The sequence below is a fragment of the Triturus cristatus genome, chromosome 2_1 (genome assembly GCF_964204655.1).
Source record: "Triturus cristatus chromosome 2_1, aTriCri1.1, whole genome shotgun sequence".
In the NCBI taxonomy this organism is placed as follows: domain Eukaryota; kingdom Metazoa; phylum Chordata; class Amphibia; order Caudata; family Salamandridae; genus Triturus; species Triturus cristatus.
In genome coordinates this window covers 261,462,674-261,490,655 of record NC_140581.1, presented here as the reverse complement: position 1 = coordinate 261,490,655, position 27,982 = coordinate 261,462,674, and positions in this window count along the sequence as shown.

Here is a 27,982-nt window from a genome sequence, read left to right as displayed (position 1 = left end):
ACTGTAGGCAACTATAACTCACGCGACCGTAATCCTCTGCTGATGCTAATACTGTATTTAGACACTTATTTGCCCATGTCTTCTTCCATTAAATTTTAGCTATACATATATTACAAATATTTTTTTTTCATAAAGACACATATGTCATCAGCAGAGGATTACGGTCGCGTGAGTTATAGTTGCCTACAGTAACTATAACGGGGGAATTTCATTGGTAACAGCTAACTATAACATGTGTGAAACCTATGGTTTTTTCAGTGAATTTGCAAGGTTTTTTAAATGCTAATTCCTAACTATAACGTGTGTGAAACCTATGGTTTTTTCAGTGAATTTGTACGGTTTTTTAAATGCTAACTTACTTTGCGCCATTCGTGGCGTGCGCGCCCACTTAACGCAGTTCGTTCCGTGCGCGCACGGTGCGCTTCACGCACCGTGCGCGCACAGTGAGCACGCGGTGCGCTTCGCGCACCGCGCGCCCACTTTACGCAGTTAGTGCCATGCACGAACGGTGGTCACGCGGTGCGCTGCGCGCACCGCGTGCCCACATTATGCGAGATGGGCCATGTACGCACGGTGCGCTTCGCGCACCGTGCGCACATGGGGGACATATTATGCGCATCGTTGTGAAATGTTTTGTTTATTAATTTCAATTATTTCATAAGCCATGCACAAATGGTGCCCTTCGGGCACCATTTGCACATGGGGTGGGGAGAGTGTGGATACTTTTTTTTTTTTAAAAAAATTTTTACCGTACGCGTACGGTAAGCGTAATCAGCGATTTTTCGAAAAAAAAAAAAAAAATTTTGCTTAGCAAAAATGAGAGCGCACTCGAACAGCAGCTGACCACAAAGAGTCTTTATTCTCCACAAACGGATACTTGGGCCGTGGAGAGTGCACCACCCGATGGATGAGAACGGGGCCATGGGGTTTGGAATCTGCCAAGCCTCTCTTATGGAACAGCAGTCCTTGGAGATTTGAATGGACCAGCGCCCAGAAAACCCATTGGGGTAACATTATCGGGGTCGCCAATCACACACTACAAATCCCATGATGCAACGAGGGATAAAGCTCATCTGAGCAGCCTATTGGGAGGCAGTTAATTATCGATTGTGTGATGGCGGGAACCCTGAACTATTTCAGCCTATGAGGAAGGAGATTAAGGACTCCGAAACGCATCAGGCCAATTGAAATTCAGAGTGCTGAGTATCCGTTTGTGGAGAATAAAGACTCTTTGTGGTCAGCTGCTGTTCGAGTGCGCTCTCATTTTTGCTAAGCAAACGTAACTGATGTATTCTCGGCAGCTTGGGCCGTGGAGAGCGCACCACCCGATGGATGAGAATGGGGCCATGGGGTTTGGAATCTGCCAAGCCTCTCTTATGGAACAGCAGTCCTTGGAGATTTGAACGGACCAGCGCCCAGAAAACCCATTGGGGTAACATTATCGGGGTCGCCAATCACACACTACAAATCCCATGATGCAACGAGGGATAAAGCTCATCTGAGCAGCCTATTGGGAGGCAGTTAATTATCGATTGTGTGATGGCGGGAACCCTGAACTATTTCAGCCTATGAGGAAGGAGATTAAGGACTCCGAAACGCGTCAGGCCAATTGAAATTCAGAGTGCTGAGTATCCGTTTGTGGAGAATAAAGACTCTTTGTGGTCAGCTGCTGTTCGAGTGCGCTCTCATTTTTGCTAAGCAAACGTAACTGATGTATTCTCGGCAGCTTGGGCCGTGGAGAGCGCACCACCCGATGGATGAGAACGGGGCCATGGGGTTTGGAATCTGCCAAGCCTCTCTTATGGAACAGCAGTCCTTGGAGATTTGAACGGACCAGCGCCCAGAAAACCCATTGGGGTAACATTATCGGGGTCGCCAATCACACACTACAAATCCCATGATGCAACGAGGGATAAAGCTCATCTGAGCAGCCTATTGGGAGGCAGTTAATTATCGATTGTGTGATGGCGGGAACCCTGAACTATTTCAGCCTATGAGGAAGGAGATTAAGGACTCCGAAACGCGTCAGGCCAATTGAAATTCAGAGTGCTGAGTATCCGTTTGTGGAGAATAAAGACTCTTTGTGGTCAGCTGCTGTTCGAGTGCGCTCTCATTTTTGCTAAGCAAACGTAACTGATGTATTCTCGGCAGCTTGGGCCGTGGAGAGCGCACCACCCGATGGATGAGAACGGAGCCATGGGGTTTGGAATCTGCCAAGCCTCTCTTATGGAACAGCAGTCCTTGGAGATTTGAACGGACCAGCGCCCAGAAAACCCATTGGGGTAACATTATCGGGGTCGCCAATCACACACTACAAATCCCATGATGCAACGAGGGATAACGCTCATCTGAGCAGCCTATTGGGAGGCAGTTAATTATCGATTGTGTGATGGAGGGAACCCTGAACTATTTCAGCCTATGAGGAAGGAGATTAAGGACTCCGAAACGCGTCAGGCCAATTGAAATTCAGAGTGCTGAGTATCCGTTTGTGGAGAATAAAGACTCTTTGTGGTCAGCTGCTGTTCGAGTGCGCTCTCATTTTTGCTAAGCAAACGTAACTGATGTATTCTCGGCAGCTTGGGCCGTGGAGAGCGCACCACCCGATGGATGAGAACGGGGCCATGGGGTTTGGAATCTGCCAAGCCTCTCTTATGGAACAGCAGTCCTTGGAGATTTGAACGGACCAGCGCCCAGAAAACCCATTGGGGTAACATTATCGGGGTCGCCAATCACACACTACAAATCCCATGATGCAACGAGGGATAAAGCTCATCTGAGCAGCCTATTGGGAGGCAGTTAATTATCGATTGTGTGATGGCGGGAACCCTGAACTATTTCAGCCTATGAGGAAGGAGATTAAGGACTCCGAAACGCGTCAGGCCAATTGAAATTCAGAGTGCTGAGTATCCGTTTGTGGAGAATAAAGACTCTTTGTGGTCAGCTGCTGTTCGAGTGTGCTCTCATTTTTGCTAAGCAAACGTAACTGATGTATTCTCGGCAGCTTGGGCCGTGGAGAGCGCACCACCCGATGGATGAGAACGGGGCCATGGGGTTTGGAATCTGCCAAGCCTCTCTTATGGAACAGCAGTCCTTGGAGATTTGAACGGACCAGCGGCCAGAAAACCCATTGGGGTAACATTATCGGGGTCGCCAATCACACACTACAAATCCCATGATGCAACGAGGGATAAAGCTCATCTGAGCAGCCTATTGGGAGGCAGTTAATTATCGATTGTGTGATGGCGGGAACCCTGAACTATTTCAGCCTATGAGGAAGGAGATTAAGGACTCCGAAACGCGTCAGGCCAATTGAAATTCAGAGTGCTGAGTATCCGTTTGTGGAGAATAAAGACTCTTTGTGGTCAGCTGCTGTTCGAGTGCGCTCTCATTTTTGCTAAGCAAACGTAACTGATGTATTCTCGGCAGCTTGGGCCGTGGAGAGCGCACCACCCGATGGATGAGAACAGGGCCATGGGGTTTGGAATCTGCCAAGCCTCTCTTATGGAACAGCAGTCCTTGGAGATTTGAACGGACCAGCGCCCAGAAAACCCATTGGGGTAACATTATCGGGGTCGCCAATCACACACTACAAATCCCATGATGCAACGAGAGATAAAGCTCATCTGAGCAGCCTATTGGGAGGCAGTTAATTATCGATTGTGTGATGGCGGGAACCCTGAACTATTTCAGCCTATGAGGAAGGAGATTAAGGACTCCGAAACGCGTCAGGCCAATTGAAATTCAGAGTGCTGAGTATCCGTTTGTGGAGAATAAAGACTCTTTGTGGTCAGCTGCTGTTCGAGTGCGCTCTCATTTTTGCTAAGCAAACGTAACTGATGTATTCTCGGCAGCTTGGGCCGTGGAGAGCGCCCCACCCGATGGATGAGAACGGGGCCATGGGGTTTGGAATCTGCCAAGCCTCTCTTATGGAACAGCAGTCCTTGGAGATTTGAACGGACCAGCGCCCAGAAAACCCATTGGGGTAACATTATCGGGGTCGCCAATCACACACTACAAATCCCATGATGCAACGAGGGATAAAGCTCATCTGAGCAGCCTATTGGGAGGCAGTTAATTATCGATTGTGTGATGGCGGGAACCCTGAACTATTTCAGCCTATGAGGAAGGAGATTAAGGACTCCGAAACGCGTCAGGCCAATTGAAATTCAGAGTGCTGAGTATCCGTTTGTGGAGAATAAAGACTCTTTGTGGTCAGCTGCTGTTCGAGTGCGCTCTCATTTTTGCTAAGCAAACGTAACTGATGTATTCTCGGCAGCTTGGGCCGTGGAGAGCGCACCACCCGATGGATGAGAACGGGGCCATAGGGTTTGGAATCTGCCAAGCCTCTCTTATGGAACAGCAGTCCTTGGAGATTTGAACGGACCGGCGCCCAGAAAACCCATTGGGGTAACATTATCGGGGTCGCCAATCACACACTACAAATCCCATGATGCAACGAGGGATAAAGCTCATCTGAGCAGCCTATTGGGAGGCAGTTAATTATCGATTGTGTGATGGCGGGAACCCTGAACTATTTCAGCCTATGAGGAAGGAGATTAAGGACTCCGAAACGCGTCAGGCCAATTGAAATTCAGAGTGCTGAGTATCCGTTTGTGGTGAATAAAGACTCTTTGTGGTCAGCTGCTGTTCGAGTGCGCTCTCATTTTTGCTAAGCAAACGTAACTGATGTATTCTCGGCAGCTTGGGCCGTGGAGAGCGCACCACCCGATGGATGAGAACGGGGCCATGGGGTTTGGAATCTGCCAAGCCTCTCTTATGGAACAGCAGTCCTTGGAGATTTGAACGGACCAGCGCCCAGAAAACCCATTGGGGTAACATTATCGGGGTCGCCAATCACACACTACAAATCCCATGATGCAACGAGGGATAAAGCTCATCTGAGCAGCCTATTGGGAGGCAGTTAATTATCGATTGTGTGATGGCGGGAACCCTGAACTATTTCAGCCTATGAGGAAGGAGATTAAGGACTCCGAAACGCGTCAGGCCAATTGAAATTCAGAGTGCTGAGTATCCGTTTGTGGAGAATAAAGACTCTTTGTGGTCAGCTGCTGTTCGAGTGCGCTCTCATTTTTGCTAAGCAAACGTAACTGATGTATTCTCGGCAGCTTGGGCCGTGGAGAGCGCACCACCCGATGGATGAGAACGGGGCCATAGGGTTTGGAATCTGCCAAGCCTCTCTTATGGAACAGCAGTCCTTGGAGATTTGAACGGACCGGCGCCCAGAAAACCCATTGGGGTAACATTATCGGGGTCGCCAATCACACACTACAAATCCCATGATGCAACGAGGGATAAAGCTCATCTGAGCAGCCTATTGGGAGGCAGTTAATTATCGATTGTGTGATGGCGGGAACCCTGAACTATTTCAGCCTATGAGGAAGGAGATTAAGGACTCCGAAACGCGTCAGGCCAATTGAAATTCAGAGTGCTGAGTATCCGTTTGTGGTGAATAAAGACTCTTTGTGGTCAGCTGCTGTTCGAGTGCGCTCTCATTTTTGCTAAGCAAACGTAACTGATGTATTCTCGGCAGCTTGGGCCGTGGAGAGCGCACCACCCGATGGATGAGAACGGGGCCATGGGGTTTGGAATCTGCCAAGCCTCTCTTATGGAACAGCAGTCCTTGGAGATTTGAACGGACCAGCGCCCAGAAAACCCATTGGGGTAACATTATCGGGGTCGCCAATCACACACTACAAATCCCATGATGCAACGAGGGATAAAGCTCATCTGAGCAGCCTATTGGGAGGCAGTTAATTATCGATTGTGTGATGGCGGGAACCCTGAACTATTTCAGCCTATGAGGAAGGAGATTAAGGACTCCGAAACGCGTCAGGCCAATTGAAATTCAGAGTGCTGAGTATCCGTTTGTGGAGAATAAAGACTCTTTGTGGTCAGCTGCTGTTCGAGTGCGCTCTCATTTTTGCTAAGCAAACGTAACTGATGTATTCTCGGCAGCTTGGGCCGTGGAGAGCGCACCACCCGATGGATGAGAACGGGGCCATGGGGTTTGGAATCTGCCAAGCCTCTCTTATGGAACAGCAGTCCTTGGAGATTTGAACGGACCAGCGCCCAGAAAACCCATTGGGGTAACATTATCGGGGTCGCCAATCACACACTACAAATCCCATGATGCAACGAGGGATAAAGCTCATCTGAGCAGCCTATTGGGAGGCAGTTAATTATCGATTGTGTGATGGCGGGAACCCTGAACTATTTCAGCCTATGAGGAAGGAGATTAAGGACTCCGAAACGCGTCAGGCCAATTGAAATTCAGAGTGCTGAGTATCCGTTTGTGGAGAATAAAGACTCTTTGTGGTCAGCTGCTGTTCGAGTGCGCTCTCATTTTTGCTAAGCAAACGTAACTGATGTATTCTCGGCAGCTTGGGCCGTGGAGAGCGCACCACCCGATGGATGAGAACGGGGCCATGGGGTTTGGAATCTGCCAAGCCTCTCTTATGGAACAGCAGTCCTTGGAGATTTGAACGGACCAGCGCCCAGAAAACCCATTGGGGTAACATTATCGGGGTCGCCAATCACACACTACAAATCCCATGATGCAACGAGGGATAAACCTACTCTGAGCAGCCTATTGGGAGGCAGTTAATTATCGATTGTGTGATGGCGGGAACCCTGAACTATTTCAGCCTATGAGGAAGGAGATTAAGGACTCCGAAACGCGTCAGGCCAATTGAAATTCAGAGTGCTGAGTATCCGTTTGTGGAGAATAAAGACTCTTTGTGGTCAGCTGCTGTTCGAGTGCGCTCTCATTTTTGCTAAGCATACGTAACTGATGTATTCTCGGCAGCTTGGGCCGTGGAGAACGCACCACCCGATGGATGAGAACGGGGCCATGGGGTTTGGAATCTGCCAAGCCTCTCTTATGGAACAGCAGTCCTTGGAGATTTGAATGGACCAGCGCCCAGAAAACCCATTGGGGTAACATTATCGGACTCGCCAATCACACACTACAAATCCCATGATGCAACGAGGGATAAAGCTCATCTGAGCAGCCTATTGGGAGGCAGTTAATTATCGATTGTGTGATGGCGGGAACCCTGAACTATTTCAGCCTATGAGGAAGGAGATTAAGGACTCCGAAACGCGTCAGGCCAATTGAAATTCAGAGTGCTGAGTATCCGTTTGTGGAGAATAAAGACTCTTTGTGGTCAGCTGCTGTTCGAGTGCGCTCTCATTTTTGCTAAGCAAACGTAACTGATGTATTCTCGGCAGCTTGGGCCGTGGAGAGCGCACCACCCGATGGATGAGAACGGGGCCATGGGGTTTGGAATCTGCCAAGCCTCTCTTATGGAACAGCAGTCCTTGGAGATTTGAACGGACCAGCGCCCAGAAAACCCATTGGGGTAACATTATCGGGGTCGCCAATCACACACTACAAATCCCATGATGCAACGAGGGATAAAGCTCATCTGAGCAGCCTATTGGGAGGCAGTTAATTATCGATTGTGTGATGGCGGGAACCCTGAACTATTTCAGCCTATGAGGAAGGAGATTAAGGACTCCGAAACGCGTCAGGCCAATTGAAATTCAGAGTGCTGAGTATCCGTTTGTGGAGAATAAAGACTCTTTGTGGTCAGCTGCTGTTCGAGTGCGCTCTCATTTTTGCTAAGCAAACGTAACTGATGTATTCTCGGCAGCTTGGGCCGTGGAGAGCGCACCACCCGATGGATGAGAACGGGGCCATGGGGTTTGGAATCTGCCAAGCCTCTCTTATGGAACAGCAGTCCTTGGAGATTTGAACGGACCGGCGCCCAGAAAACCCATTGGGGTAACATTATCGGGGTCGCCAATCACACACTACAAATCCCATGATGCAACGAGGGATAAAGCTACTCTGAGCAGCCTATTGGGAGGCAGTTAATTATCGATTGTGTGATGGCGGGAACCCTGAACTATTTCAGCCTATGAGGAAGGAGATTAAGGACTCCGAAACGCGTCGGGCCAATTGAAATTCAGAGTGCTGAGTATCCGTTTGTGGAGAATAAAGACTCTTTGTGGTCAGCTGCTGTTCGAGTGCGCTCTCATTTTTGCTAAGCAAACGTAACTGATGTATTCTCGGCAGCTTGGGCCGTGGAGAGCGCACCACCCGATGGATGAGAACGGGGCCATGGGGTTTGGAATCTGCCAAGCCTCTCTTATGGAACAGCAGTCCTTGGAGATTTGAACGGACCAGCTCCCAGAAAACCCATTGGGGTAACATTATCGGGGTCGCCAATCACACACTACAAATCCCATGATGCAACGAGGGATAAAGCTCATCTGAGCAGCCTATTGGGAGGCAGTTAATTATCGATTGTGTGATGGCGGGAACCCTGAACTATTTCAGCCTATGAGGAAGGAGATTAAGGACTCCGAAACGCGTCAGGCCAATTGAAATTCAGAGTGCTGAGTATCCGTTTGTGGAGAATAAAGACTCTTTGTGGTCAGCTGCTGTTCGAGTGCGCTCTCATTTTTGCTAAGCAAACGTAACTGATGTATTCTCGGCAGCTTGGGCCGTGGAGAGCGCACCACCCGATGGATGAGAACGGGGCCATGGGGTTTGGAATCTGCCAAGCCTCTCTTATGGAACAGCAGTCCTTGGAGATTTGAACGGACCAGCGCCCAGAAAACCCATTGGGGTAACATTATCGGGGTCGCCAATCACACACTACAAATCCCATGATGCAACGTGGGATAAAGCTCATCTGAACAGCCTATTGGGAGGCAGTTAATTATCGATTGTGTGATGGCGGGAACCCTGAACTATTTCAGCCTATGAGGAAGGAGATTAAGGACTCCGAAACGCGTCAGGCCAATTGAAATTCAGAGTGCTGAGTATCCGTTTGTGGAGAATAAAGACTCTTTGTGGTCAGCTGCTGTTCGAGTGCGCTCTCATTTTTGCTAAGCAAACGTAACTGATGTATTCTCGGCAGCTTGGGCCGTGGAGAGCGCACCACCCGATGGATGAGAACGGGGCCATGGGGTTTGGAATCTGCCAAGCCTCTCTTATGGAACAGCAGTCCTTGGAGATTTGAACGGACCAGCGCCCAGAAAACCCATTGGGGTAACATTATCGGGGTCGCCAATCACACACTACAAATCCCATGATGCAACGAGGGATAAAGCTCATCTGAGCAGCCTATTGGGAGGCAGTTAATTATCGATTGTGTGATGGCGGGAACCCTGAACTATTTCAGCCTATGAGGAAGGAGATTAAGGACTCCGAAACGCGTCAGGCCAGTTGAAATTCAGAGTGCTGAGTATCCGTTTGTGGAGAATAAAGACTCTTTGTGGTCAGCTGCTGTTCGAGTGCGCTCTCATTTTTGCTAAGCAAACGTAACTGATGTATTCTCAGCAGCTTGGGCCGTGGAGAGCGCACCACCCGATGGATGAGAACGGGGCCATGGGGTTTGGAATCTGCCAAGCCTCTCTTATGGAACAGCAGTCCTTGGAGATTTGAACGGACCAGCGCCCAGAAAACCCATTGGGGTAACATTATCGGGGTCGCCAATCACACACTACAAATCCCATGATGCAACGAGGGATAAAGCTCATCTGAGCAGCCTATTGGGAGGCAGTTAATTATCGATTGTGTGATGGCGGGAACCCTGAACTATTTCAGCCTATGAGGAAGGAGATTAAGGACTCCGAAACGCGTCAGGCCAATTGAAATTCAGAGTGCTGAGTATCCGTTTGTGGAGAATAAAGACTCTTTGTGGTCAGCTGCTGTTCGAGTGCGCTCTCATTTTTGCTAAGCAAACGTAACTGATGTATTCTCGGCAGCTTGGGCCGTGGAGAGCGCACCACCCGATGGATGAGAACGGGGCCATGGGGTTTGGAATCTGCCAAGCCTCTCTTATGGAACAGCAGTCCTTGGAGATTTGAACGGACCAGCGCCCAGAAAACCCATTGGGGTAACATTATCGGGGTCGCCAATCACACACTACAAATCCCATGATGCAACGAGGGATAAAGCTCATCTGAGCAGCCTATTGGGAGGCAGTTAATTATCGATTGTGTGATGGCGGGAACCCTGAACTATTTCAGCCTATGAGGAAGGAGATTAAGGACTCCGAAACGCGTCAGGCCAATTGAAATTCAGAGTGCTGAGTATCCGTTTGTGGAGAATAAAGACTCTTTGTGGTCAGCTGCTGTTCGAGTGCGCTCTCATTTTTGCTAAGCAAACGTAACTGATGTATTCTCGGCAGCTTGGGCCGTGGAGAGCGCACCACCCGATGGATGAGAACGGGGCCATGGGGTTTGGAATCTGCCAAGCCTCTCTTATGGAACAGCAGTCCTTGGAGATTTGAACGGACCAGCGGCCAGAAAACCCATTGGGGTAACATTATCGGGGTCGCCAATCACACACTACAAATCCCATGATGCAACGAGGGATAAAGCTCATCTGAGCAGCCTATTGGGAGGCAGTTAATTATCGATTGTGTGATGGCGGGAACCCTGAACTATTTCAGCCTATGAGGAAGGAGATTAAGGACTCCGAAACGCGTCAGGCCAATTGAAATTCAGAGTGCTGAGTATCCGTTTGTGGAGAATAAAGACTCTTTGTGGTCAGCTGCTGTTCGAGTGCGCTCTCATTTTTGCTAAGCAAACGTAACTGATGTATTCTCGGCAGCTTGGGCCGTGGAGAGCGCACCACCCGATGGATGAGAACGGGGCCATGGGGTTTGGAATCTGCCAAGCCTCTCTTATGGAACAGCAGTCCTTGGAGATTTGAACGGACCAGCGCCCAGAAAACCCATTGGGGTAACATTATCGGGGTCGCCAATCACACACTACAAATCCCATGATGCAACGAGGAATAAAGCTCATCTGAGCAGCCTATTGGGAGGCAGTTAATTATCGATTGTGTGATGGCGGGAACCCTGAACTATTTCAGCCTATGAGGAAGGAGATTAAGGACTCCGAAACGCGTCAGGCCAATTGAAATTCAGAGTGCTGAGTATCCGTTTGTGGAGAATAAAGACTCTTTGTGGTCAGCTGCTGTTCGAGTGCGCTCTCATTTTTGCTAAGCAAACGTAACTGATGTATTCTCGGCAGCTTGGGCCGTGGAGAGCGCACCACCCGATGGATGAGAACGGGGCCATGGGGTTTGGAATCTGCCAAGCCTCTCTTATGGAACAGCAGTCCTTGGAGATTTGAACGGACCAGCGCCCAGAAAACCGATTGGGGTAACATTATCGGGGTCGCCAATCACACACTACAAATCCCATGATGCAACGAGGGCCAAAGCTCATCTGAGCAGCCTATTGGGAGGCAGTTAATTATCGATTGTGTGATGGCGGGAACCCTGAACTATTTCAGCCTATGAGGAAGGAGATTAAGGACTCCGAAACGCGTCAGGCCAATTGAAATTCAGAGTGCTGAGTATCCGTTTGTGGAGAATAAAGACTCTTTGTGGTCAGCTGCTGTTCGAGTGCGCTCTCATTTTTGCTAAGCAAACGTAACTGATGTATTCTCGGCAGCTTGGGCCGTGGAGAGCGCACCACCCGATGGATGAGAACGGGGCCATGGGGTTTGGAATCTGCCAAGCCTCTCTTATGGAACAGCAGTCCTTGGAGATTTGAACGGACCAGCGCCCAGAAAACCCATTGGGGTAACATTATCGGGGTCGCCAATCACACACTACAAATCCCATGATGCAACGAGGGATAAAGCTCATCTGAGCAGCCTATTGGGAGGCAGTTAATTATCGATTGTGTGATGGCGGGAACCCTGAACTATTTCAGCCTATGAGGAAGGAGATTAAGGACTCCGAAACGCGTCAGGCCAATTGAAATTCAGAGTGCTGAGTATCCGTTTGTGGAGAATAAAGACTCTTTGTGGTCAGCTGCTGTTCGAGTGCGCTCTCATTTTTGCTAAGCAAACGTAACTGATGTATTCTCGGCAGCTTGGGCCGTGGAGAGCGCACCACCCGATGGATGAGAATGGGGCCATGGGGTTTGGAATCTGCCAAGCCTCTCTTATGGAACAGCAGTCCTTGGAGATTTGAACGGACCAGCGCCCAGAAAACCCATTGGGGTAACATTATCGGGGTCGCCAATCACACACTACAAATCCCATGATGCAACGATGGATAAAGCTCATCTGAGCAGCCTATTGGGAGGCAGTTAATTATCGATTGTGTGATGGCGGGAACCCTGAACTATTTCAGCCTATGAGGAAGGAGATTAAGGACTCCGAAACGCGTCAGGCCAATTGAAATTCAGAGTGCTGAGTATCCGTTTGTGGAGAATAAAGACTCTTTGTGGTCAGCTGCTGTTCGAGTGCGCTCTCATTTTTGCTAAGCAAACGTAACTGATGTATTCTCGGCAGCTTGGGCCGTGGAGAGCGCACCACCCGATGGATGAGAACGGGGCCATGGGGTTTGGAATCTGCCAAGCCTCTCTTATGGAACAGCAGTCCTTGGAGATTTGAACGGACCAGCGGCCAGAAAACACATTGGGGTAACATTATCGGGGTCGCCAATCACACACTACAAATCCCATGATGCAACGAGGGATAAAGCTCATCTGAGCAGCCTATTGGGAGGCAGTTAATTATCGATTGTGTGATGGCGGGAACCCTGAACTATTTCAGCCTATGAGGAAGGAGATTAAGGACTCCGAAACGCGTCAGGCCAATTGAAATTCAGAGTGCTGAGTATCCGTTTGTGGAGAATAAAGACTCTTTGTGGTCAGCTGCTGTTCGAGTGCGCTCTCATTTTTGCTAAGCAAACGTAACTGATGTATTCTCGGCAGCTTGGGCCGTGGAGAGCGCACCACCCGATGGATGAGAACGGGGCCATGGGGTTTGGAATCTGCCAAGCCTCTCTTATGGAACAGCAGTCCTTGGAGATTTGAACGGACCAGCGCCCAGAAAACCCATTGGGGTAACATTATCGGGGTCGCCAATCACACACTACAAATCCCATGATGCAACGAGGAATAAAGCTCATCTGAGCAGCCTATTGGGAGGCAGTTAATTATCGATTGTGTGATGGCGGGAACCCTGAACTATTTCAGCCTATGAGGAAGGAGATTAAGGACTCCGAAACGCGTCAGGCCAATTGAAATTCAGAGTGCTGAGTATCCGTTTGTGGAGAATAAAGACTCTTTGTGGTCAGCTGCTGTTCGAGTGCGCTCTCATTTTTGCTAAGCAAACGTAACTGATGTATTCTCGGCAGCTTGGGCCGTGGAGAGCGCACCACCCGATGGATGAGAACGGGGCCATGGGGTTTGGAATCTGCCAAGCCTCTCTTATGGAACAGCAGTCCTTGGAGATTTGAACGGACCAGCGCCCAGAAAACCCATTGGGGTAACATTATCGGGGTCGCCAATCACACACTACAAATCCCATGATGCAACGAGGGATAAAGCTCATCTGAGCAGCCTATTGGGAGGCAGTTAATTATCGATTGTGTGATGGCGGGAACCCTGAACTATTTCAGCCTATGAGGAAGGAGATTAAGGACTCCGAAACGCGTCAGGCCAATTGAAATTCAGAGTGCTGAGTATCCGTTTGTGGAGAATAAAGACTCTTTGTGGTCAGCTGCTGTTCGAGTGCGCTCTCATTTTTGCTAAGCAAACGTAACTGATGTATTCTCGGCAGCTTGGGCCGTGGAGAGCGCACCACCCGATGGATGAGAACGGGGCCATCGGGTTTGGAATCTGCCAAGCCTCTCTTATGGAACAGCAGTCCTTGGAGATTTGAACGGACCAGCGCCCAGAAAACCCATTGGGGTAACATTATCGGGGTCGCCAATCACACACTACAAATCCCATGATGCAACGAGGGATAAAGCTCATCTGAGCAGCCTATTGGGAGGCAGTTAATTATCGATTGTGTGATGGCGGGAACCCTGAACTATTTCAGCCTATGAGGAAGGAGATTAAGGACTCCGAAACGCGTCAGGCCAATTGAAATTCAGAGTGCTGAGTATCCGTTTGTGGAGAATAAAGACTCTTTGTGGTCAGCTGCTGTTCGAGTGCGCTCTCATTTTTGCTAAGCAAACGTAACTGATGTATTCTCGGCAGCTTGGGCCGTGGAGAGCGCACCACCCGATGGATGAGAACGGGGCCATGGGGTTTGGAATCTGCCAAGCCTCTCTTATGGAACAGCAGTCCTTGGAGATTTGAACGGACCAGCGCCCAGAAAACCCATTGGGGTAACATTATCGGGGTCGCCAATCACACACTACAAATCCCATGATGCAACGAGGGATAAAGCTCATCTGAGCAGCCTATTGGGAGGCAGTTAATTATCGATTGTGTGATGGCGGGAACCCTGAACTATTTCAGCCTATGAGGAAGGAGATTAAGGACTCCGAAACGCGTCAGGCCAATTGAAATTCAGAGTGCTGAGTATCCGTTTGTGGAGAATAAAGACTCTTTGTGGTCAGCTGCTGTTCGAGTGCGCTCTCATTTTTGCTAAGCAAACGTAACTGATGTATTCTCGGCAGCTTGGGCCGTGGAGAGCGCACCACCCGATGGATGAGAACGGGGCCATGGGGTTTGGAATCTGCCAAGCCTCTCTTATGGAACAGCAGTCCTTGGAGATTTGAACGGACCAGCGCCCAGAAAACCCATTGGGGTAACATTATCGGGGTCGCCAATCACACACTACAAATCCCATGATGCAACGAGGGATAAAGCTCATCTGAGCAGCCTATTGGGAGGCAGTTAATTATCGATTGTGTGATGGCGGGAACCCTGAACTATTTCAGCCTATGAGGAAGGAGATTAAGGACTCCGAAACGCGTCAGGCCAATTGAAATTCAGAGTGCTGAGTATCCGTTTGTGGAGAATAAAGACTCTTTGTGGTCAGCTGCTGTTCGAGTGCGCTCTCATTTTTGCTAAGCAAACGTAACTGATGTATTCTCGGCAGCTTGGGCCGTGGAGAGCGCACCACCCGATGGATGAGAACGGGGCCATGGGGTTTGGAATCTGCCAAGCCTCTCTTATGGAACAGCAGTCCTTGGAGATTTGAACGGACCAGCGCCCAGAAAACCCATTGGGGTAACATTATCGGGGTCGCCAATCACACACTACAAATCCCATGATGCAACGAGGAATAAAGCTCATCTGAGCAGCCTATTGGGAGGCAGTTAATTATCGATTGTGTGATGGCGGGAACCCTGAACTATTTCAGCCTATGAGGAAGGAGATTAAGGACTCCGAAACGCGTCAGGCCAATTGAAATTCAGAGTGCTGAGTATCCGTTTGTGGAGAATAAAGACTCTTTGTGGTCAGCTGCTGTTCGAGTGCGCTCTCATTTTTGCTAAGCAAACGTAACTGATGAATTCTCGGCAGCTTGGGCCGTGGAGAGCGCACCACCCGATGGATGAGAATGGGGCCATGGGGTTTGGAATCTGCCAAGCCTCTCTTATGGAACAGCAGTCCTTGGAGATTTGAACGGACCAGCGCCCAGAAAACCCATTGGGGTAACATTATCGGGGTCGCCAATCACACACTACAAATCCCATGATGCAATGAGGGATAAAGCTCATCTGAGCAGCCTATTGGGAGGCAGTTAATTATCGATTGTGTGATGGCGGGAACCCTGAACTATTTCAGCCTATGAGGAAGGAGATTAAGGACTCCGAAACGCGTCAGGCCAATTGAAATTCAGAGTGCTGAGTATCCGTTTGTGGAGAATAAAGACTCTTTGTGGTCAGCTGCTGTTCGAGTGCGCTCTCATTTTTGCTAAGCAAACGTAACTGATGTATTCTCGGCAGCTTGGGCCGTGGAGAGCGCACCACCCGATGGATGAGAACGGGGCCATGGGGTTTGGAATCTGCCAAGCCTCTCTTATGGAACAGCAGTCCTTGGAGATTTGAACGGACCAGCGGCCAGAAAACCCATTGGGGTAACATTATCGGGGTCGCCAATCACACACTACAAATCCCATGATGCAACGAGGGATAAAGCTCATCTGAGCAGCCTATTGGGAGGCAGTTAATTATCGATTGTGTGATGGCGGGAACCCTGAACTATTTCAGCCTATGAGGTAGGAGATTAAGGACTCCGAAACGCGTCAGGCCAATTGAAATTCAGAGTGCTGAGTATCCGTTTGTGGAGAATAAAGACTCTTTGTGGTCAGCTGCTGTTCGAGTGCGCTCTCATTTTTGCTAAGCAAACGTAACTGATATATATATATATATATATATATATATATATATATATATATGTCACCAAGAATCGCCTCATCAAACACGCTGTTTCAATGCGCAGAGACGAACACGGACCCAAAGTAAGTGCTACAAGTCTTTATTCGGACAAGAACTTTACACAGCCGCCATGACGCGTTTCGGCCTACAGGAGGCCTTGATCACATGACGCTGCTGTCAGAAGCCTGACCTTTTAAAGTGCAAGTGCATACAAAATTAATGACATCATAGCAATGGACATAGAAAACAGCTTGGGGATAGCGCTGTGGGATGAAAAGAGATCGTGCAAAATACACAAACAACTGATTATTCGTTGTATAAATTAATCCTGCTTATACATGTAAAATACGTGATAATTCCAGGAAAGGACCACAATTAGAAATCAAATTTCATATATATAAAAAAATTATTATTCTTCCCCTGCTGTTTGAAGTTGTCTGAGGCAACATACTGGAACCCCAAAATGCCAAGTCTGGTTATTTAATGTGCATAGTTACAAACTTAAACATAGACATCGACCTAGCCATAAGTGCCCAATACACATCACCCCACTAATAAAATTTAAATGGGAGGAGAAGCCGGCTACCGAAGTCTATTGTAATAGACTAATGCAAATTAGGGTTGCTCTACGTGTCTGGTTAACTCCAGTGCCAAAAACCCGCATGGTGCCCCATGGTTAACCTGACTGATCATAAAGGTTATCCAAACATTATAACGTCCACTGTACCACATGTCATATATCAAGAGAACACACGTTAAAAAATCGTGAGTAAAATATATGAATAATAAGTGAAAGAGGAAGCAAGAACATGTGACAAAATAAACTATAAAGTGAAGAAGGAGACAGTTCAACCTGTATAGATATCGGTTACATCATTTTTCATTTCACTAAATTCAGGAGGAACCTGTGCCACACAGCCTAGTTGTTAAATAACAGGAAAATTCATAAGATGACAAGAACTAAACATGCAACACAAGTGAAGACTTAGAGCCAATTGAAGAAGTCCTCGCTAGAGTTCAATCCATTAGGGACCTTGGAGTCTAGCTCCAGGATATACCTAGTCTCTAGCTTTCTAAAGGAGGCTTCCCTATCACCACCCCGTCTAAGTGGAGGCACTGCATCTATGACGAAGTAGCACAGATGTTCCAGGCTGCTGTTATGCTTGTCACTGAAGTGCCTTGCCACCGGGTATGACGCGTCATGATTGGTGATAGCCCTCATGTGCTGGAGTATACGTTTGTGTGCCTGCAACTTGGTGCTCCCAACATATTGCAGGCCACAGGTACACTCCAGCACATAGACTGCAAAGTCTGTCCTGCACGTAAGTTTCCTGTTGATCTTACAGGGGGTACTGAAGAAGGGAGAGATGTAAGATGTTGTACTCTTGCCAAGAACACAGGCCTTACAAGAGGAACATTTAATGAACCCCTTGCTGGCCTGTAACCAATTGCTGGTATTGCTGCTCAGTTCAGGACTACTTTTAACCAGCATATCGCTCATCGAGCGGGCCTTGCGAAAAGTTATGGCAGGGGAATTGGATATGCCATTGCCAATTATCGGGTCCTGTCGAATCAGGGACCAGTTCTTTTTAAAAATTCTACGCAAGTTAGAATGCTGGCGACTAAAAGTTAGAATCAGTCTTGGTACATCATTCTGTGCAGATGGAAGGCTAGGAGTGACTGCTGAAGAAGAGTCAACTATACAAGGACTCAAAATCTGATCTCTAGCCAGAGATCTGGTGCGAGCAATAGCCTTGTCAATAATGGCCGGTGCATAACCCCTTGCCAAGAATCTAAGCTTGCTCTGCTCCTGAGCTTCCCAACAATGTAAGTCAGTACTGCAAATGCGCCTTATACGCAGCATCTCCCCATAGGGAATACTGCGTATAAGATGACTGGGATGATGACTAAAAGCATGCAGTACAGTGTTCCCTGCAGTTGCTTTGCGAAATAATTTGGTTTGAAGCTTGCCCTCCAAAACAAAAACCTCAACATCTAGAAAGTTCACATGTTCCTGGCTTAACTTAGCTGTAAATTGTAAATTCAACTGATTGATATTGATGGCCTGGATAAAGTCAGAGGAAGCTGTCTTTGACCCCTTCCAGATGACAAAGAGATCATCAATATAGCGATGCCAGGCAATGATGTTGTTTGCCATGACATCGCTGTAATCATTGCGGAGGACTTGCTCCTCCCACATGCCCATGTGTAAACACGCGTAGCTTGGGGAGAAGCAAGCCCCCATAGCCACGCCTCTTAACTGTTGAAACACTGTGTTCTGAAATAGAAAAAAATTGTTGTTAAGGCAGATGTTAATCATGGCTAGAATCATCTTGCAATGGTCCATCATGTACATAGGTTCCGTTCTTAAAAAGTATTCCAACGCCTTGATCCCATCTTGATGTTGAATACTCGTGTATAACGCAACAACGTCAAGAGTGATTAGCCAGTAATCATCATGCCACTCCATATCCTTGATCCTCCTCAAAAAATCATTAGTGTCCTGTATATAGGAAGGAAGACCCCTCACATGTTTTTGTAGAAAGAAGTCTATATACAGTGACGTCTTCTCCAAGATACTGCCCCTGGCCGAAATGATTGGCCTCCCTGGGGGTTTAGCTAAGTTCTTATGTATCTTGGGGATAATGTAGAAGACTGGCATGACCGGGTGGTTTACTTTCAAGAACTTAAATTCATCTGAACTAAGGAGACCTGCACTTTTCCATGCCAATAGGTTGTTAAAAAAGTCACCCCAAGCTGCTTTAACTGCTTTCCATTCACTCCTTTTGTAACAAGACCTGTCATTCAGGTGGAGCAGGGCTTCCTCCACATACATTTGTCTGGGCCATAAAACAACATTGCCTCCCTTGTCCGATTGTCGGACGATCACGTTGTCATCACCTTGGATCTTTTTCATCAGATTACCATAGCCCTGGTTCCAATGTTGTTGATTTCGCCGAGTATTCTTGACGGTTTTATGCAAGGATTTTAACTGGCCGGTTACCATTTCATTGTAAACCTCAATGTTGTCATGGACCATGACAGGACTAAAGGTGGACTTAGGTTTGAAAGAAGTTGTACCTGGTGTATTAGTGATGGGAGCAACATCGCTTTGAGAAGAGTCACACGTGCGGCCCTCTTCGTGCAGTAGTTGGAGATCTCTAAGAAGATTGAAATCACCCATGGTCCCCACAGGGGAACCAGAAAATCCAGTTGATGTTTGTCCTTGTTTAGTTCTCATTTTGTCTTTATTGAGCTCAAAGAACTTTCTAAGTTTGAGCTTCCGTACGAATTTGTATGTATCTATGCGAGTTTGCGCACAGTTAAAGTCGTCCGCTGGGCAGAAAGAAAGTCCGAGGGCCAGAATTTTCTCCTCATTGGCACTCAATTGCATGTTGGTAAGGTCGATAACTGCACGGGGTTCAGTTGACGTGTTTAGCGTTTGCGAACCCATCGCTTCTGACCCCTTTTGCTGTTCTGTGCTCTTTGTCCGCTGCTTGATCCTGTGCTGTTGCCTACGTTCCCTTCGCTTGATGTTATTCCTTCTGTTCCTCTCACATTTGGTGCGCGAGGTCTTAGCGTTTGGCGTCTGTCTTGTCGTAGGCAATCCACCTCCTGTGCCGGGGTAAGCCTTGTAAACCCCAACTCTTTGATCGCGGAGGTTAGTTCATTCTCGGATTCGCTGCCCGGGACCGAGCTTAAATCGGAAATGGAGGATGAGGAATGGCCCCCAGTCTTGTTGGTTGCTGCAACTACAGCCGACTGGCATGCTTTCTGTTTGAGGGGAGCGAATTTTCGTGCAAACGTAAATATTTGCCCGTTCTGATAATCGATCTTGTCCCTTTGAAACTTGAAAGCCTTCCGTTTCCTAATTGACTCCTCCTCCCTGGACAGCCGGATCAGCATTTCCTCACGAAGCTTTTTTTCGGTGTCGGAGGGACCAAGTTTACTTATTTGTTCATTTAACTCGTCAATTGTGGTTTGTATTTTCAAACGGTCACTATCAGCGTATCTGACCAAGATTTTCAACAAGTTAGCCGATGATTGTAAGTTACATTCTGCCCATTCGACCAACATCTGAGGGTCCGGGTTCTCATAACTGGGTGCCAGCATGATGCGTAACCCACGCGGTATGCGCCCCACTTCCAAATAGCGTGACAAAGACCGATGCTCCCACCATTTGGAGGTCTCTATGCGCATCGCTTTCTCCAGCTTCTTAAAAAGATCCTTCAAATCAGTGTTTCCCGCCCTGGGAATCTCCTGAGAACATGTATATATATATATATATATATATATATTATCTACTGGCGGTCGCCAGTAGATAGTTATAGTTACAACCTAGTTTCCATAGGAAATCTCAAAATTCTATTTTGAATAACTTTGGCGCCGGTTGACAAATCCTCGCGAAATTTTCAAAACTAATGGGGCGCTCCGCTCAGCTCCTACCCTGAAAGTCTCGGGGTGATTCGTCAAGCAGGGGACGAGAAAAAGGGGGGGTCCCAAAACACGTTTTCCCCATGCATTTTTCCATAGGACCTTTAGTCACAGCTACAGCCCGAACGGCTGAACAGAATTACGTGAAATTTGGCAGAGAGGTAGCCATAAGGTCAAGGAAGTGCCTTTTGCAGGTCTGGTGTTAATCTGTTCAGTATTTCCTGAGAAAATAGCATTTAAAAGCATATCAATATCTATACGCGCGCACCGTGCGCGCAATGTGCGCGCACCCTGCCGTGCGCGGGCGCAATTCTGATTGGTTGTTAGATGTCGGTAAACATTCGAATCGGTCGAAACCAGGAAGTGTCGGCTGCCATTTTGTCTCTCGCAGTCTGAGGGGGTGAAAAAAAAAGGTGGAGAACGTGAAAAGGGGGCAGAGTGGACAGTTCCTGACCCCCTAGCCTTGGTCAGGGGGTCACAGAAGGACCCCCAAGGGAGAAAAAATCAAAAAAAAAAATTCTTTTTAATCGCGAGGTGCGCGCACCGCGTGCGCACGGCACGCACTGTGAACCGTGGGGGCTCGGTGCGCGAAGTGCACCGAGTGCCCACTGCGCGCACGGTGCGCGCACCTCGCGATTGTTAAACAAAATACAAATTTCACGGTGAGCGCACGGTGAAAAACCTGAAAAAAAATAAATAATAAATACATAACTTAGCATTTAAAAATCGTACAAATTCACTGAAAAAACCATAGGTTTCACACATGTTATAGTTACGAATTAGCATTTAAAAAACCTTGCAAATTCACTTAAAAAACCATAGGTTTCACACATGTTATAGTTAGCTGGACATTTCACTCGTAAAAAACCAATGAAATTCCCCCCATTATAGTTAGTGCAGGCAACTATAACTCACGCGACCGCAATCCTCTGCTGATGACGTCAGATATTACATCACTGATGACATATGTGTCTTTATGAAAAATAAATATTTGTAATATATGTATAGCTAAAGATTAATGGAAGAAGACATGGGTAAATAAGTGTCTGAATACAGTGATGTAATATCTAATATCTAATATCCATAGGTTTCACACATGTGATAGTTTTTTCAGTGAATTTGCAAGGTTTTTTAAATGCTAATTCCTAACTATAACGTGTGTGAAACCTATGGTTTTTTCAGTGAATTTGTACGGTTTTTTAAATGCTAAGTTACTTTACGCCATTCGTGGCGTGCACGCCCACTTAACGCAGTTCGTTCCGTGCGCACCGCGTGCCCACGTTACGCACCGTGCGCACATGGAGGACATATTATGCGCTTCCTTGTGATAGGTAATCTGGTAAATTTAATTTGTAAGTGATGACAATAATATGCCATGCACAGAGAGTGTTTTTTTTTTTTATTAAAATTTTTAGCGTAAGCGCACCGTACGCGTACGGTAAGCGTAATCGGCGAAATTTTCAAAAAATAAAAATTTACTGTTTTTGGCCTTTGAGGACTCAACTAACATGGCTATGTGCATGGGCGCTGTCTAAACAGCCCCTTTATATGTTTTTTGCCTTTATTTACAGCCCCCCCCTCAGAGTGCGAGAGAGAAAATGGCGGCCGCCTCTTCCTGGTTTCGACCGATTCGAATGTTTACTTAGATGTAACAGCCAATCAGAATCGCGCTCGCGCACGCCACCGTACGCGTACGGTAAGCTTACGGTAAGCGTACCGTAAGCTGGCTCAGATATATATATTGATTTAAAGGCTATTTTCTCAGAATCTACTGAACAGATTTACACCAAACCTACAAAAGGCACTTCCTTGACCTGAGGACTACCTCTCTGCCAAATTTCTAGTAATTCTGTTCAGCCGTTCGGGCTGTAGCCTTGTCTAAAGGTCCTATGGAAAAATGCATGGGAAAAACGCGTTTTGGGACCCCCCTTTTATCTCAGCCCCCGCTTGACGATTCCCCCCGAGACTTTCAGGGTAGGAGCGGAGCGTAGCTCCCCACCTATTTTGAGAAATTCGCGAGGATTCGTCGACCGGCGCCAAAGTTATTCAAAATAGAATGTTGCGGATTTCCTATGGAAAAGGGGTCCTAACTATAACTACCTACTGGCGACCGCCAGTAGGTAATATATATATATATATATATATATATATATATATATATATATATATATATATATATATATATATATATATATATATCCAAAATTTGTGTCATTGGTGTATGTTTAAAGGGATTGGAGGAAACATAGGATGCAAATGAGTCTGACCAATCTCTCTGTACTCCTGTAAATGAAAGCCCCCAGCAAGACAGATATAAGTCAGGCTGAACCCGTGAGAGGGCACTTGCCTGCACAACTTTCCTGTCGACCACTGCTGCTGTGTGTGTTTGCTCTGGCACCATGTCAAGGACTGTGGAGAGTGCACATCCATTCACCCTGGAGGAGAATGAGGCCCTGCTGGATGTGCTCCTCCCACAGTACCCCAGCCTGTATGGGAGACCAGGGCAACAGGTGAGTGCTGACTCCACTACCTTTGACTGTGCACCTTTTTTGTGACTGTCACTTCTGCTATTGTGTGCAGGTGTGACAGACATGCAATGTTGTTTACAGTGGGTCCCGGGGGGGGGGGGGGGAAAGGCTTATGTCTCTCATGCTGAGCATGATGTAGTTCAGGTGGGCACTCCTCACTTGCATTGTGCTTAATGTGACATTCACTGCATAGTGCATGACACATTCAGCCTGGCAAATCCTTTGTTCCCTATTTTGTCTATTGTCCTGAGGTGATTCAGTGGTCCCCCCGGTGTGACAGGTGACTGTACCCACAGATGTGTGTGAGTTGAGTGGAGCTGTGGTGAGAGTGTCCAAGTGATGTGTACGCCCCATGGACATTGATGTGTCTGAGTGTTCCTTGCCATGTGGGTGAGTGTGTATGTGAAGTGTTGCACCACAGCTGCATGGAGGAGGCATCAGCTCTAACCATCTGATGTGAGAAGTAAACCGTGCTGTGTGTCTGACTTGATGAGGTAGCCCGACACCTGTGACACCCCACAGGCAAGTGGCACATGTGCAGAGTGATGTATGTATCCGCTGTTGCGAATGGCAGGTGATTGTTCTGTGCCTGTGTGTGTCTGTGTACTCTGCTGAGGTTGCATCAGTGGCCTAGGGCACGTAACTGCTTAGAGGTGCTGTCCATCAGCCTGGTGTTGCATGTGATGCACAGTGTGTGCCATGATCTGGGAGTGTATGGCACCCCTCCTGCCACCTGTGTACTTTCAATGGCATGTACTGCATCGGGGATTCCACAGAGGCCAATGGAAATATGAGAAATAATAAATTCATTGGCAGCATCCGATGCCCTGTCCAATATGTCAAAGATGTTCAAATGTGTGTCTCTGTGACATGGAGCATGTGCAGTGATGTTGTCTCACTTTGTCATCCTCACAGGTAACTGCCTACGAGAAGGGGGTCATCTGGAAGAGGATCGTCAGGGCCGTGAGGATGGTGAGGGATCGCAGGCGGCGCCTGGCCCAAGTCCGGTAACGCTGGCAGGACATCCGGTGCTGGACCCGGCGGATCGCCCGGGTCCAGCTGAAACTATCACCTCCACGCAAACACGGCGGGCGCCGACACATGACCCCCCACATGCTGCGTGTCCTGGCGGTGGTCTTCCCTGACCTGGATAGGCGGTTCCAGGAGATACAGCAGCAAGGAGGGGGTAGGTACATGTGTGTTTGTTGTGTTGTGTGTCACCAGCCTTTCAAAGTGCTCTGTCGCCTGGATACACTGCCAGGGTTCATATGTGCAGTGCATATTCTGTTCCCCAACGTCAAACGGTGCTCTTATTCATCCCTTCCCCTCCTTGACATGTGTACCCTGGTCTATGTGTAATCACTATTGCACATGGTCATCTGGGCTGCCAGTTAATCCAAGTGCACATTGCTTTATGCATCATGTGTGTGGGTGGTCTGTGACATGTGTTGATATCTTGCCTGTGCCCTGTCCTCTTCACTCAGTTGGGGGTCCATATTGGTTTGCACTGATGATGAGTCTCACCATAGGAGTGTGAGGTTTCCAGTGAACACACTTGCAGCATGCATGACCAATGTTGTAGCCTCAGACATGATGTGCATGAGTGGGAGATTTGCATGGTGCCAGGACGGTTGCTCATGTTACAGTCAGATCATTCCAGGAACAAGGAGCAGTGTGCCCACTACAGTCCCCTGAGACACCCTTGCCTCGTAATCAGGTGTGTCATCCAACACTGTGCCCATTCTCTGTGTGTTCAGCATTGGTTTGCCTCTGTGGCATTGTTCCCTGGCCTTATTATTATTTATCCGAAGTGTGCTACATGTGTTCACTGGACTGGGAGACCCCATTTGGCTTGTGCATACTCACACTGGGCAGTGCCTGTGTGGCTATTCACAACTATCTGTTGATGGTTGTTTGTCACATATATGTGTTGGCAGCCTCACAAGGTGATGTTGAGTACATTTTGGGAACATTTGAGCAAAGTTTAGAAAACACTGATTAAGAGGTGTCAGTTCTTGATCTGTCTCAATCACATTGTCTCAGGTATGGGGGGTTTGTGCGGGCGAGGCCTACATGGCCAAACCTTATGTCTCCTTGCCAGCTCTGACCTGTGTGCAATAATTGTCTTGACAGAGACTCAACGTGCAGTGACCCAGTCATGTTGTGCGGTGTTTAATGTTTGTGCATTGCAGCATGTGTCAATAGTTTAAATACATGATTCCTGGTCATCCATTTTTGGCACCAGTGTGTGGTCCAGATGCTACGTAGTTTTGTCTTTGTGTGCTGACATCTGTGTGGACATTCTGGCTTGCCATGAGGGTGTCTGCTCAGTGCAGGTGTGCCTTTTTACGACCTAATTGCAGGCCCCGCAGCTTTTGCATTGTCCTGTGTTCGGACATGTGTGCCACTCCTCATGACAGGCAGTGGGTCAGATGTGTTGCCAAATGTGTCATCAAGGAACCGATGGCAATGTGACAACTGGCATAATTAAAGTTGTTAGTCAAAGGAGTCTTGTACCTTGGCACTCACTACACTTGTCAACATGTCTTCCAGTTTTCAATGCTTTATTTTGATGTTTTTGTGTGAAGAACAATAATGTGCATGCATGACAGATGTCTCCCAAGGAAGTGCACAACAAACCACCTTTACACTTTCATGGAACACGCTGGCACTTTTGAAAAGAAGCCACTATTCTCATCAGACTGTTTAGCAGATTATGCATATACTTGTTCCCAGAGTGTTGTGGAATTTGGGTAAGTGCTTGGTTGTTGGTGATACCAACTTACGAGTGTCAAGTCATCAGGACCTCTGTGGGCCCATGTATATATACTTTCTGCAACACCATTTCTTTTGGACATTGGGTCCTGTGGATAAGGCTGCCAGCTTCTTCAATGACTGGGTAAATGTAGTTTGGTGTGCACCTCCTTTGGAGACATCTTTTATACAGGCACATGTGTGTTCTGTTCACAAAATGGAACATTCCCACATTATTGACATGTTGATTGTGTGAAGTATTGTTATTCCCAAGTGACTAACGTTTTTGGGGTTACTGTTCGAAATAACTTACAAGGCTCTGAGTGTGGGGACACCTTTAGTATTGAGGTGTGTTAGTTTGCCTTGGGTGCACAACTCGTGTTTCTTTCAGGGTAAACAAGAGGTGGCATGACTTCATTGTATTGCTGTGCTCACCTGTTCCCAATCACTAGCTTCTCAGTATATTTCTCAGTCTAGTTTTGGGATGGTGTGTCCTATTTTTCCTTGTGTCCACGTGGCATGGTGGGGCTACCAACTGGGGAGTACAGGGCTTACATATGTGCGGAGTAATCTCGCTGTTACTCATTAAGCATTGCCTGATATGCACTGTGACCTATTGTTTTGGTACTCATGTGTCAGATGTATACAGGTGACTGATGTTTTTCTGTATGTTCACCTTGCCCACAGCATCATCAACGGTAACCGAGGGAGACACCAGCACGGACCTTGAGGAGGGACCCAGCACCAGTCGCACCAGTGCTGGCGAGTCATCGGGAGCCAGTGGCACGGAGGGCGAGGGAAGTCAGTCAGAGGACCTGTCTGGTGGCGACACCAACTACGACGCAGACGGGTCAGAGGCTGACCTCATTGAGGGGGCGGAGGCTGCCACTACACCTTGCAGCAGCCCAACATCTGGTCCCGCCTTCTCCATTCCCATCACCGCCCTCCCAGTTGCTCCGGTCCCTTCTCTCCGTGCTGACCACCACCATGTCTCCTTCGGTCCAGGCACCGCACCCCCTGCCCCTGTCACCCCTGCTGTCCTCAGTGCTGAGTCAGTGGACATACAGTGGCAGTTGCAGGTTGGCCAGGCATCGATGCTGAATGTCCTCCATGGCCACACCAGACTTCTGACACGGATGGTGTTGTGCATGGAGGGCATGTCATCAGCGATGTCTGAGCAATGCCGGTTTCTGCAGTCCATGGACTCTTCACTGACGGTAGCTGTGTCTCTCCTGCAGCGCTTTGTCCCCCCCTACCCCAGACCCATCCACAATTCCCTCTCCCATACCTGTCCCATGCACACACAGACCTTTCCACGCATGCACCACACCAGACACATCCAGCACACCACCAAGAAAGGGCAAGCGCACACATCCTGACACGCACACTCAGGGGGAGATAGGCACACCCACTGGGTCTGGGGCACAAAGCCATAAATGCAGCCACAGTCTGAGTACACAATCCTCACAACCCAGTCCCTCCACCAGCACTCCCCTTGGCTTCCCTGCCCCCACTGTGTCACCACTCCGCAAGCGGTCAAGGAAGTCCCCGGCCAGGGGAGTTGAGTCCACTCCCATGTCCACCCCCTCCCCCAGTCCACCCCCTCCCCCAGGAGTGCTGAAACCCATCCCTGCACCCCCCGTTGTCCCTGGGGTTTCTTCCAGGGCAGGGGTTACTCTGACCGCCCTTGCAGAAGTGTGCAGCGCCGAGCTCACCACCACCTTTGGTGCTGCACCACCCCCTGTGGTGGACACGTCCACCCCTGCACCCACCCCACCTACCCTTCCCCCTCCTGTCCCTGCGGTGCCTGGTCCTTCCCCACATGATGCCCCCCCCCAGTTGACGAACCTGAGGGTTCCAGTGTGCAGGCAAGCTAGGGGAGACATGTGCCCCAGTGTCCCCCCAAGGACTTATATGATGGACTGGCCATTGGCCTTTGTATATAGTCTTATTACTTCCTTTTGTTTAATGCTGAATAAAGCATTTTATTTTTCCTTTGAACACTATTGCATTTCAGGTATTGATGGTGGTGCTGAGGCTCCAGGAGTTGGGGTTGTGGTAATGTGTTATTGTTCTGAGAAAT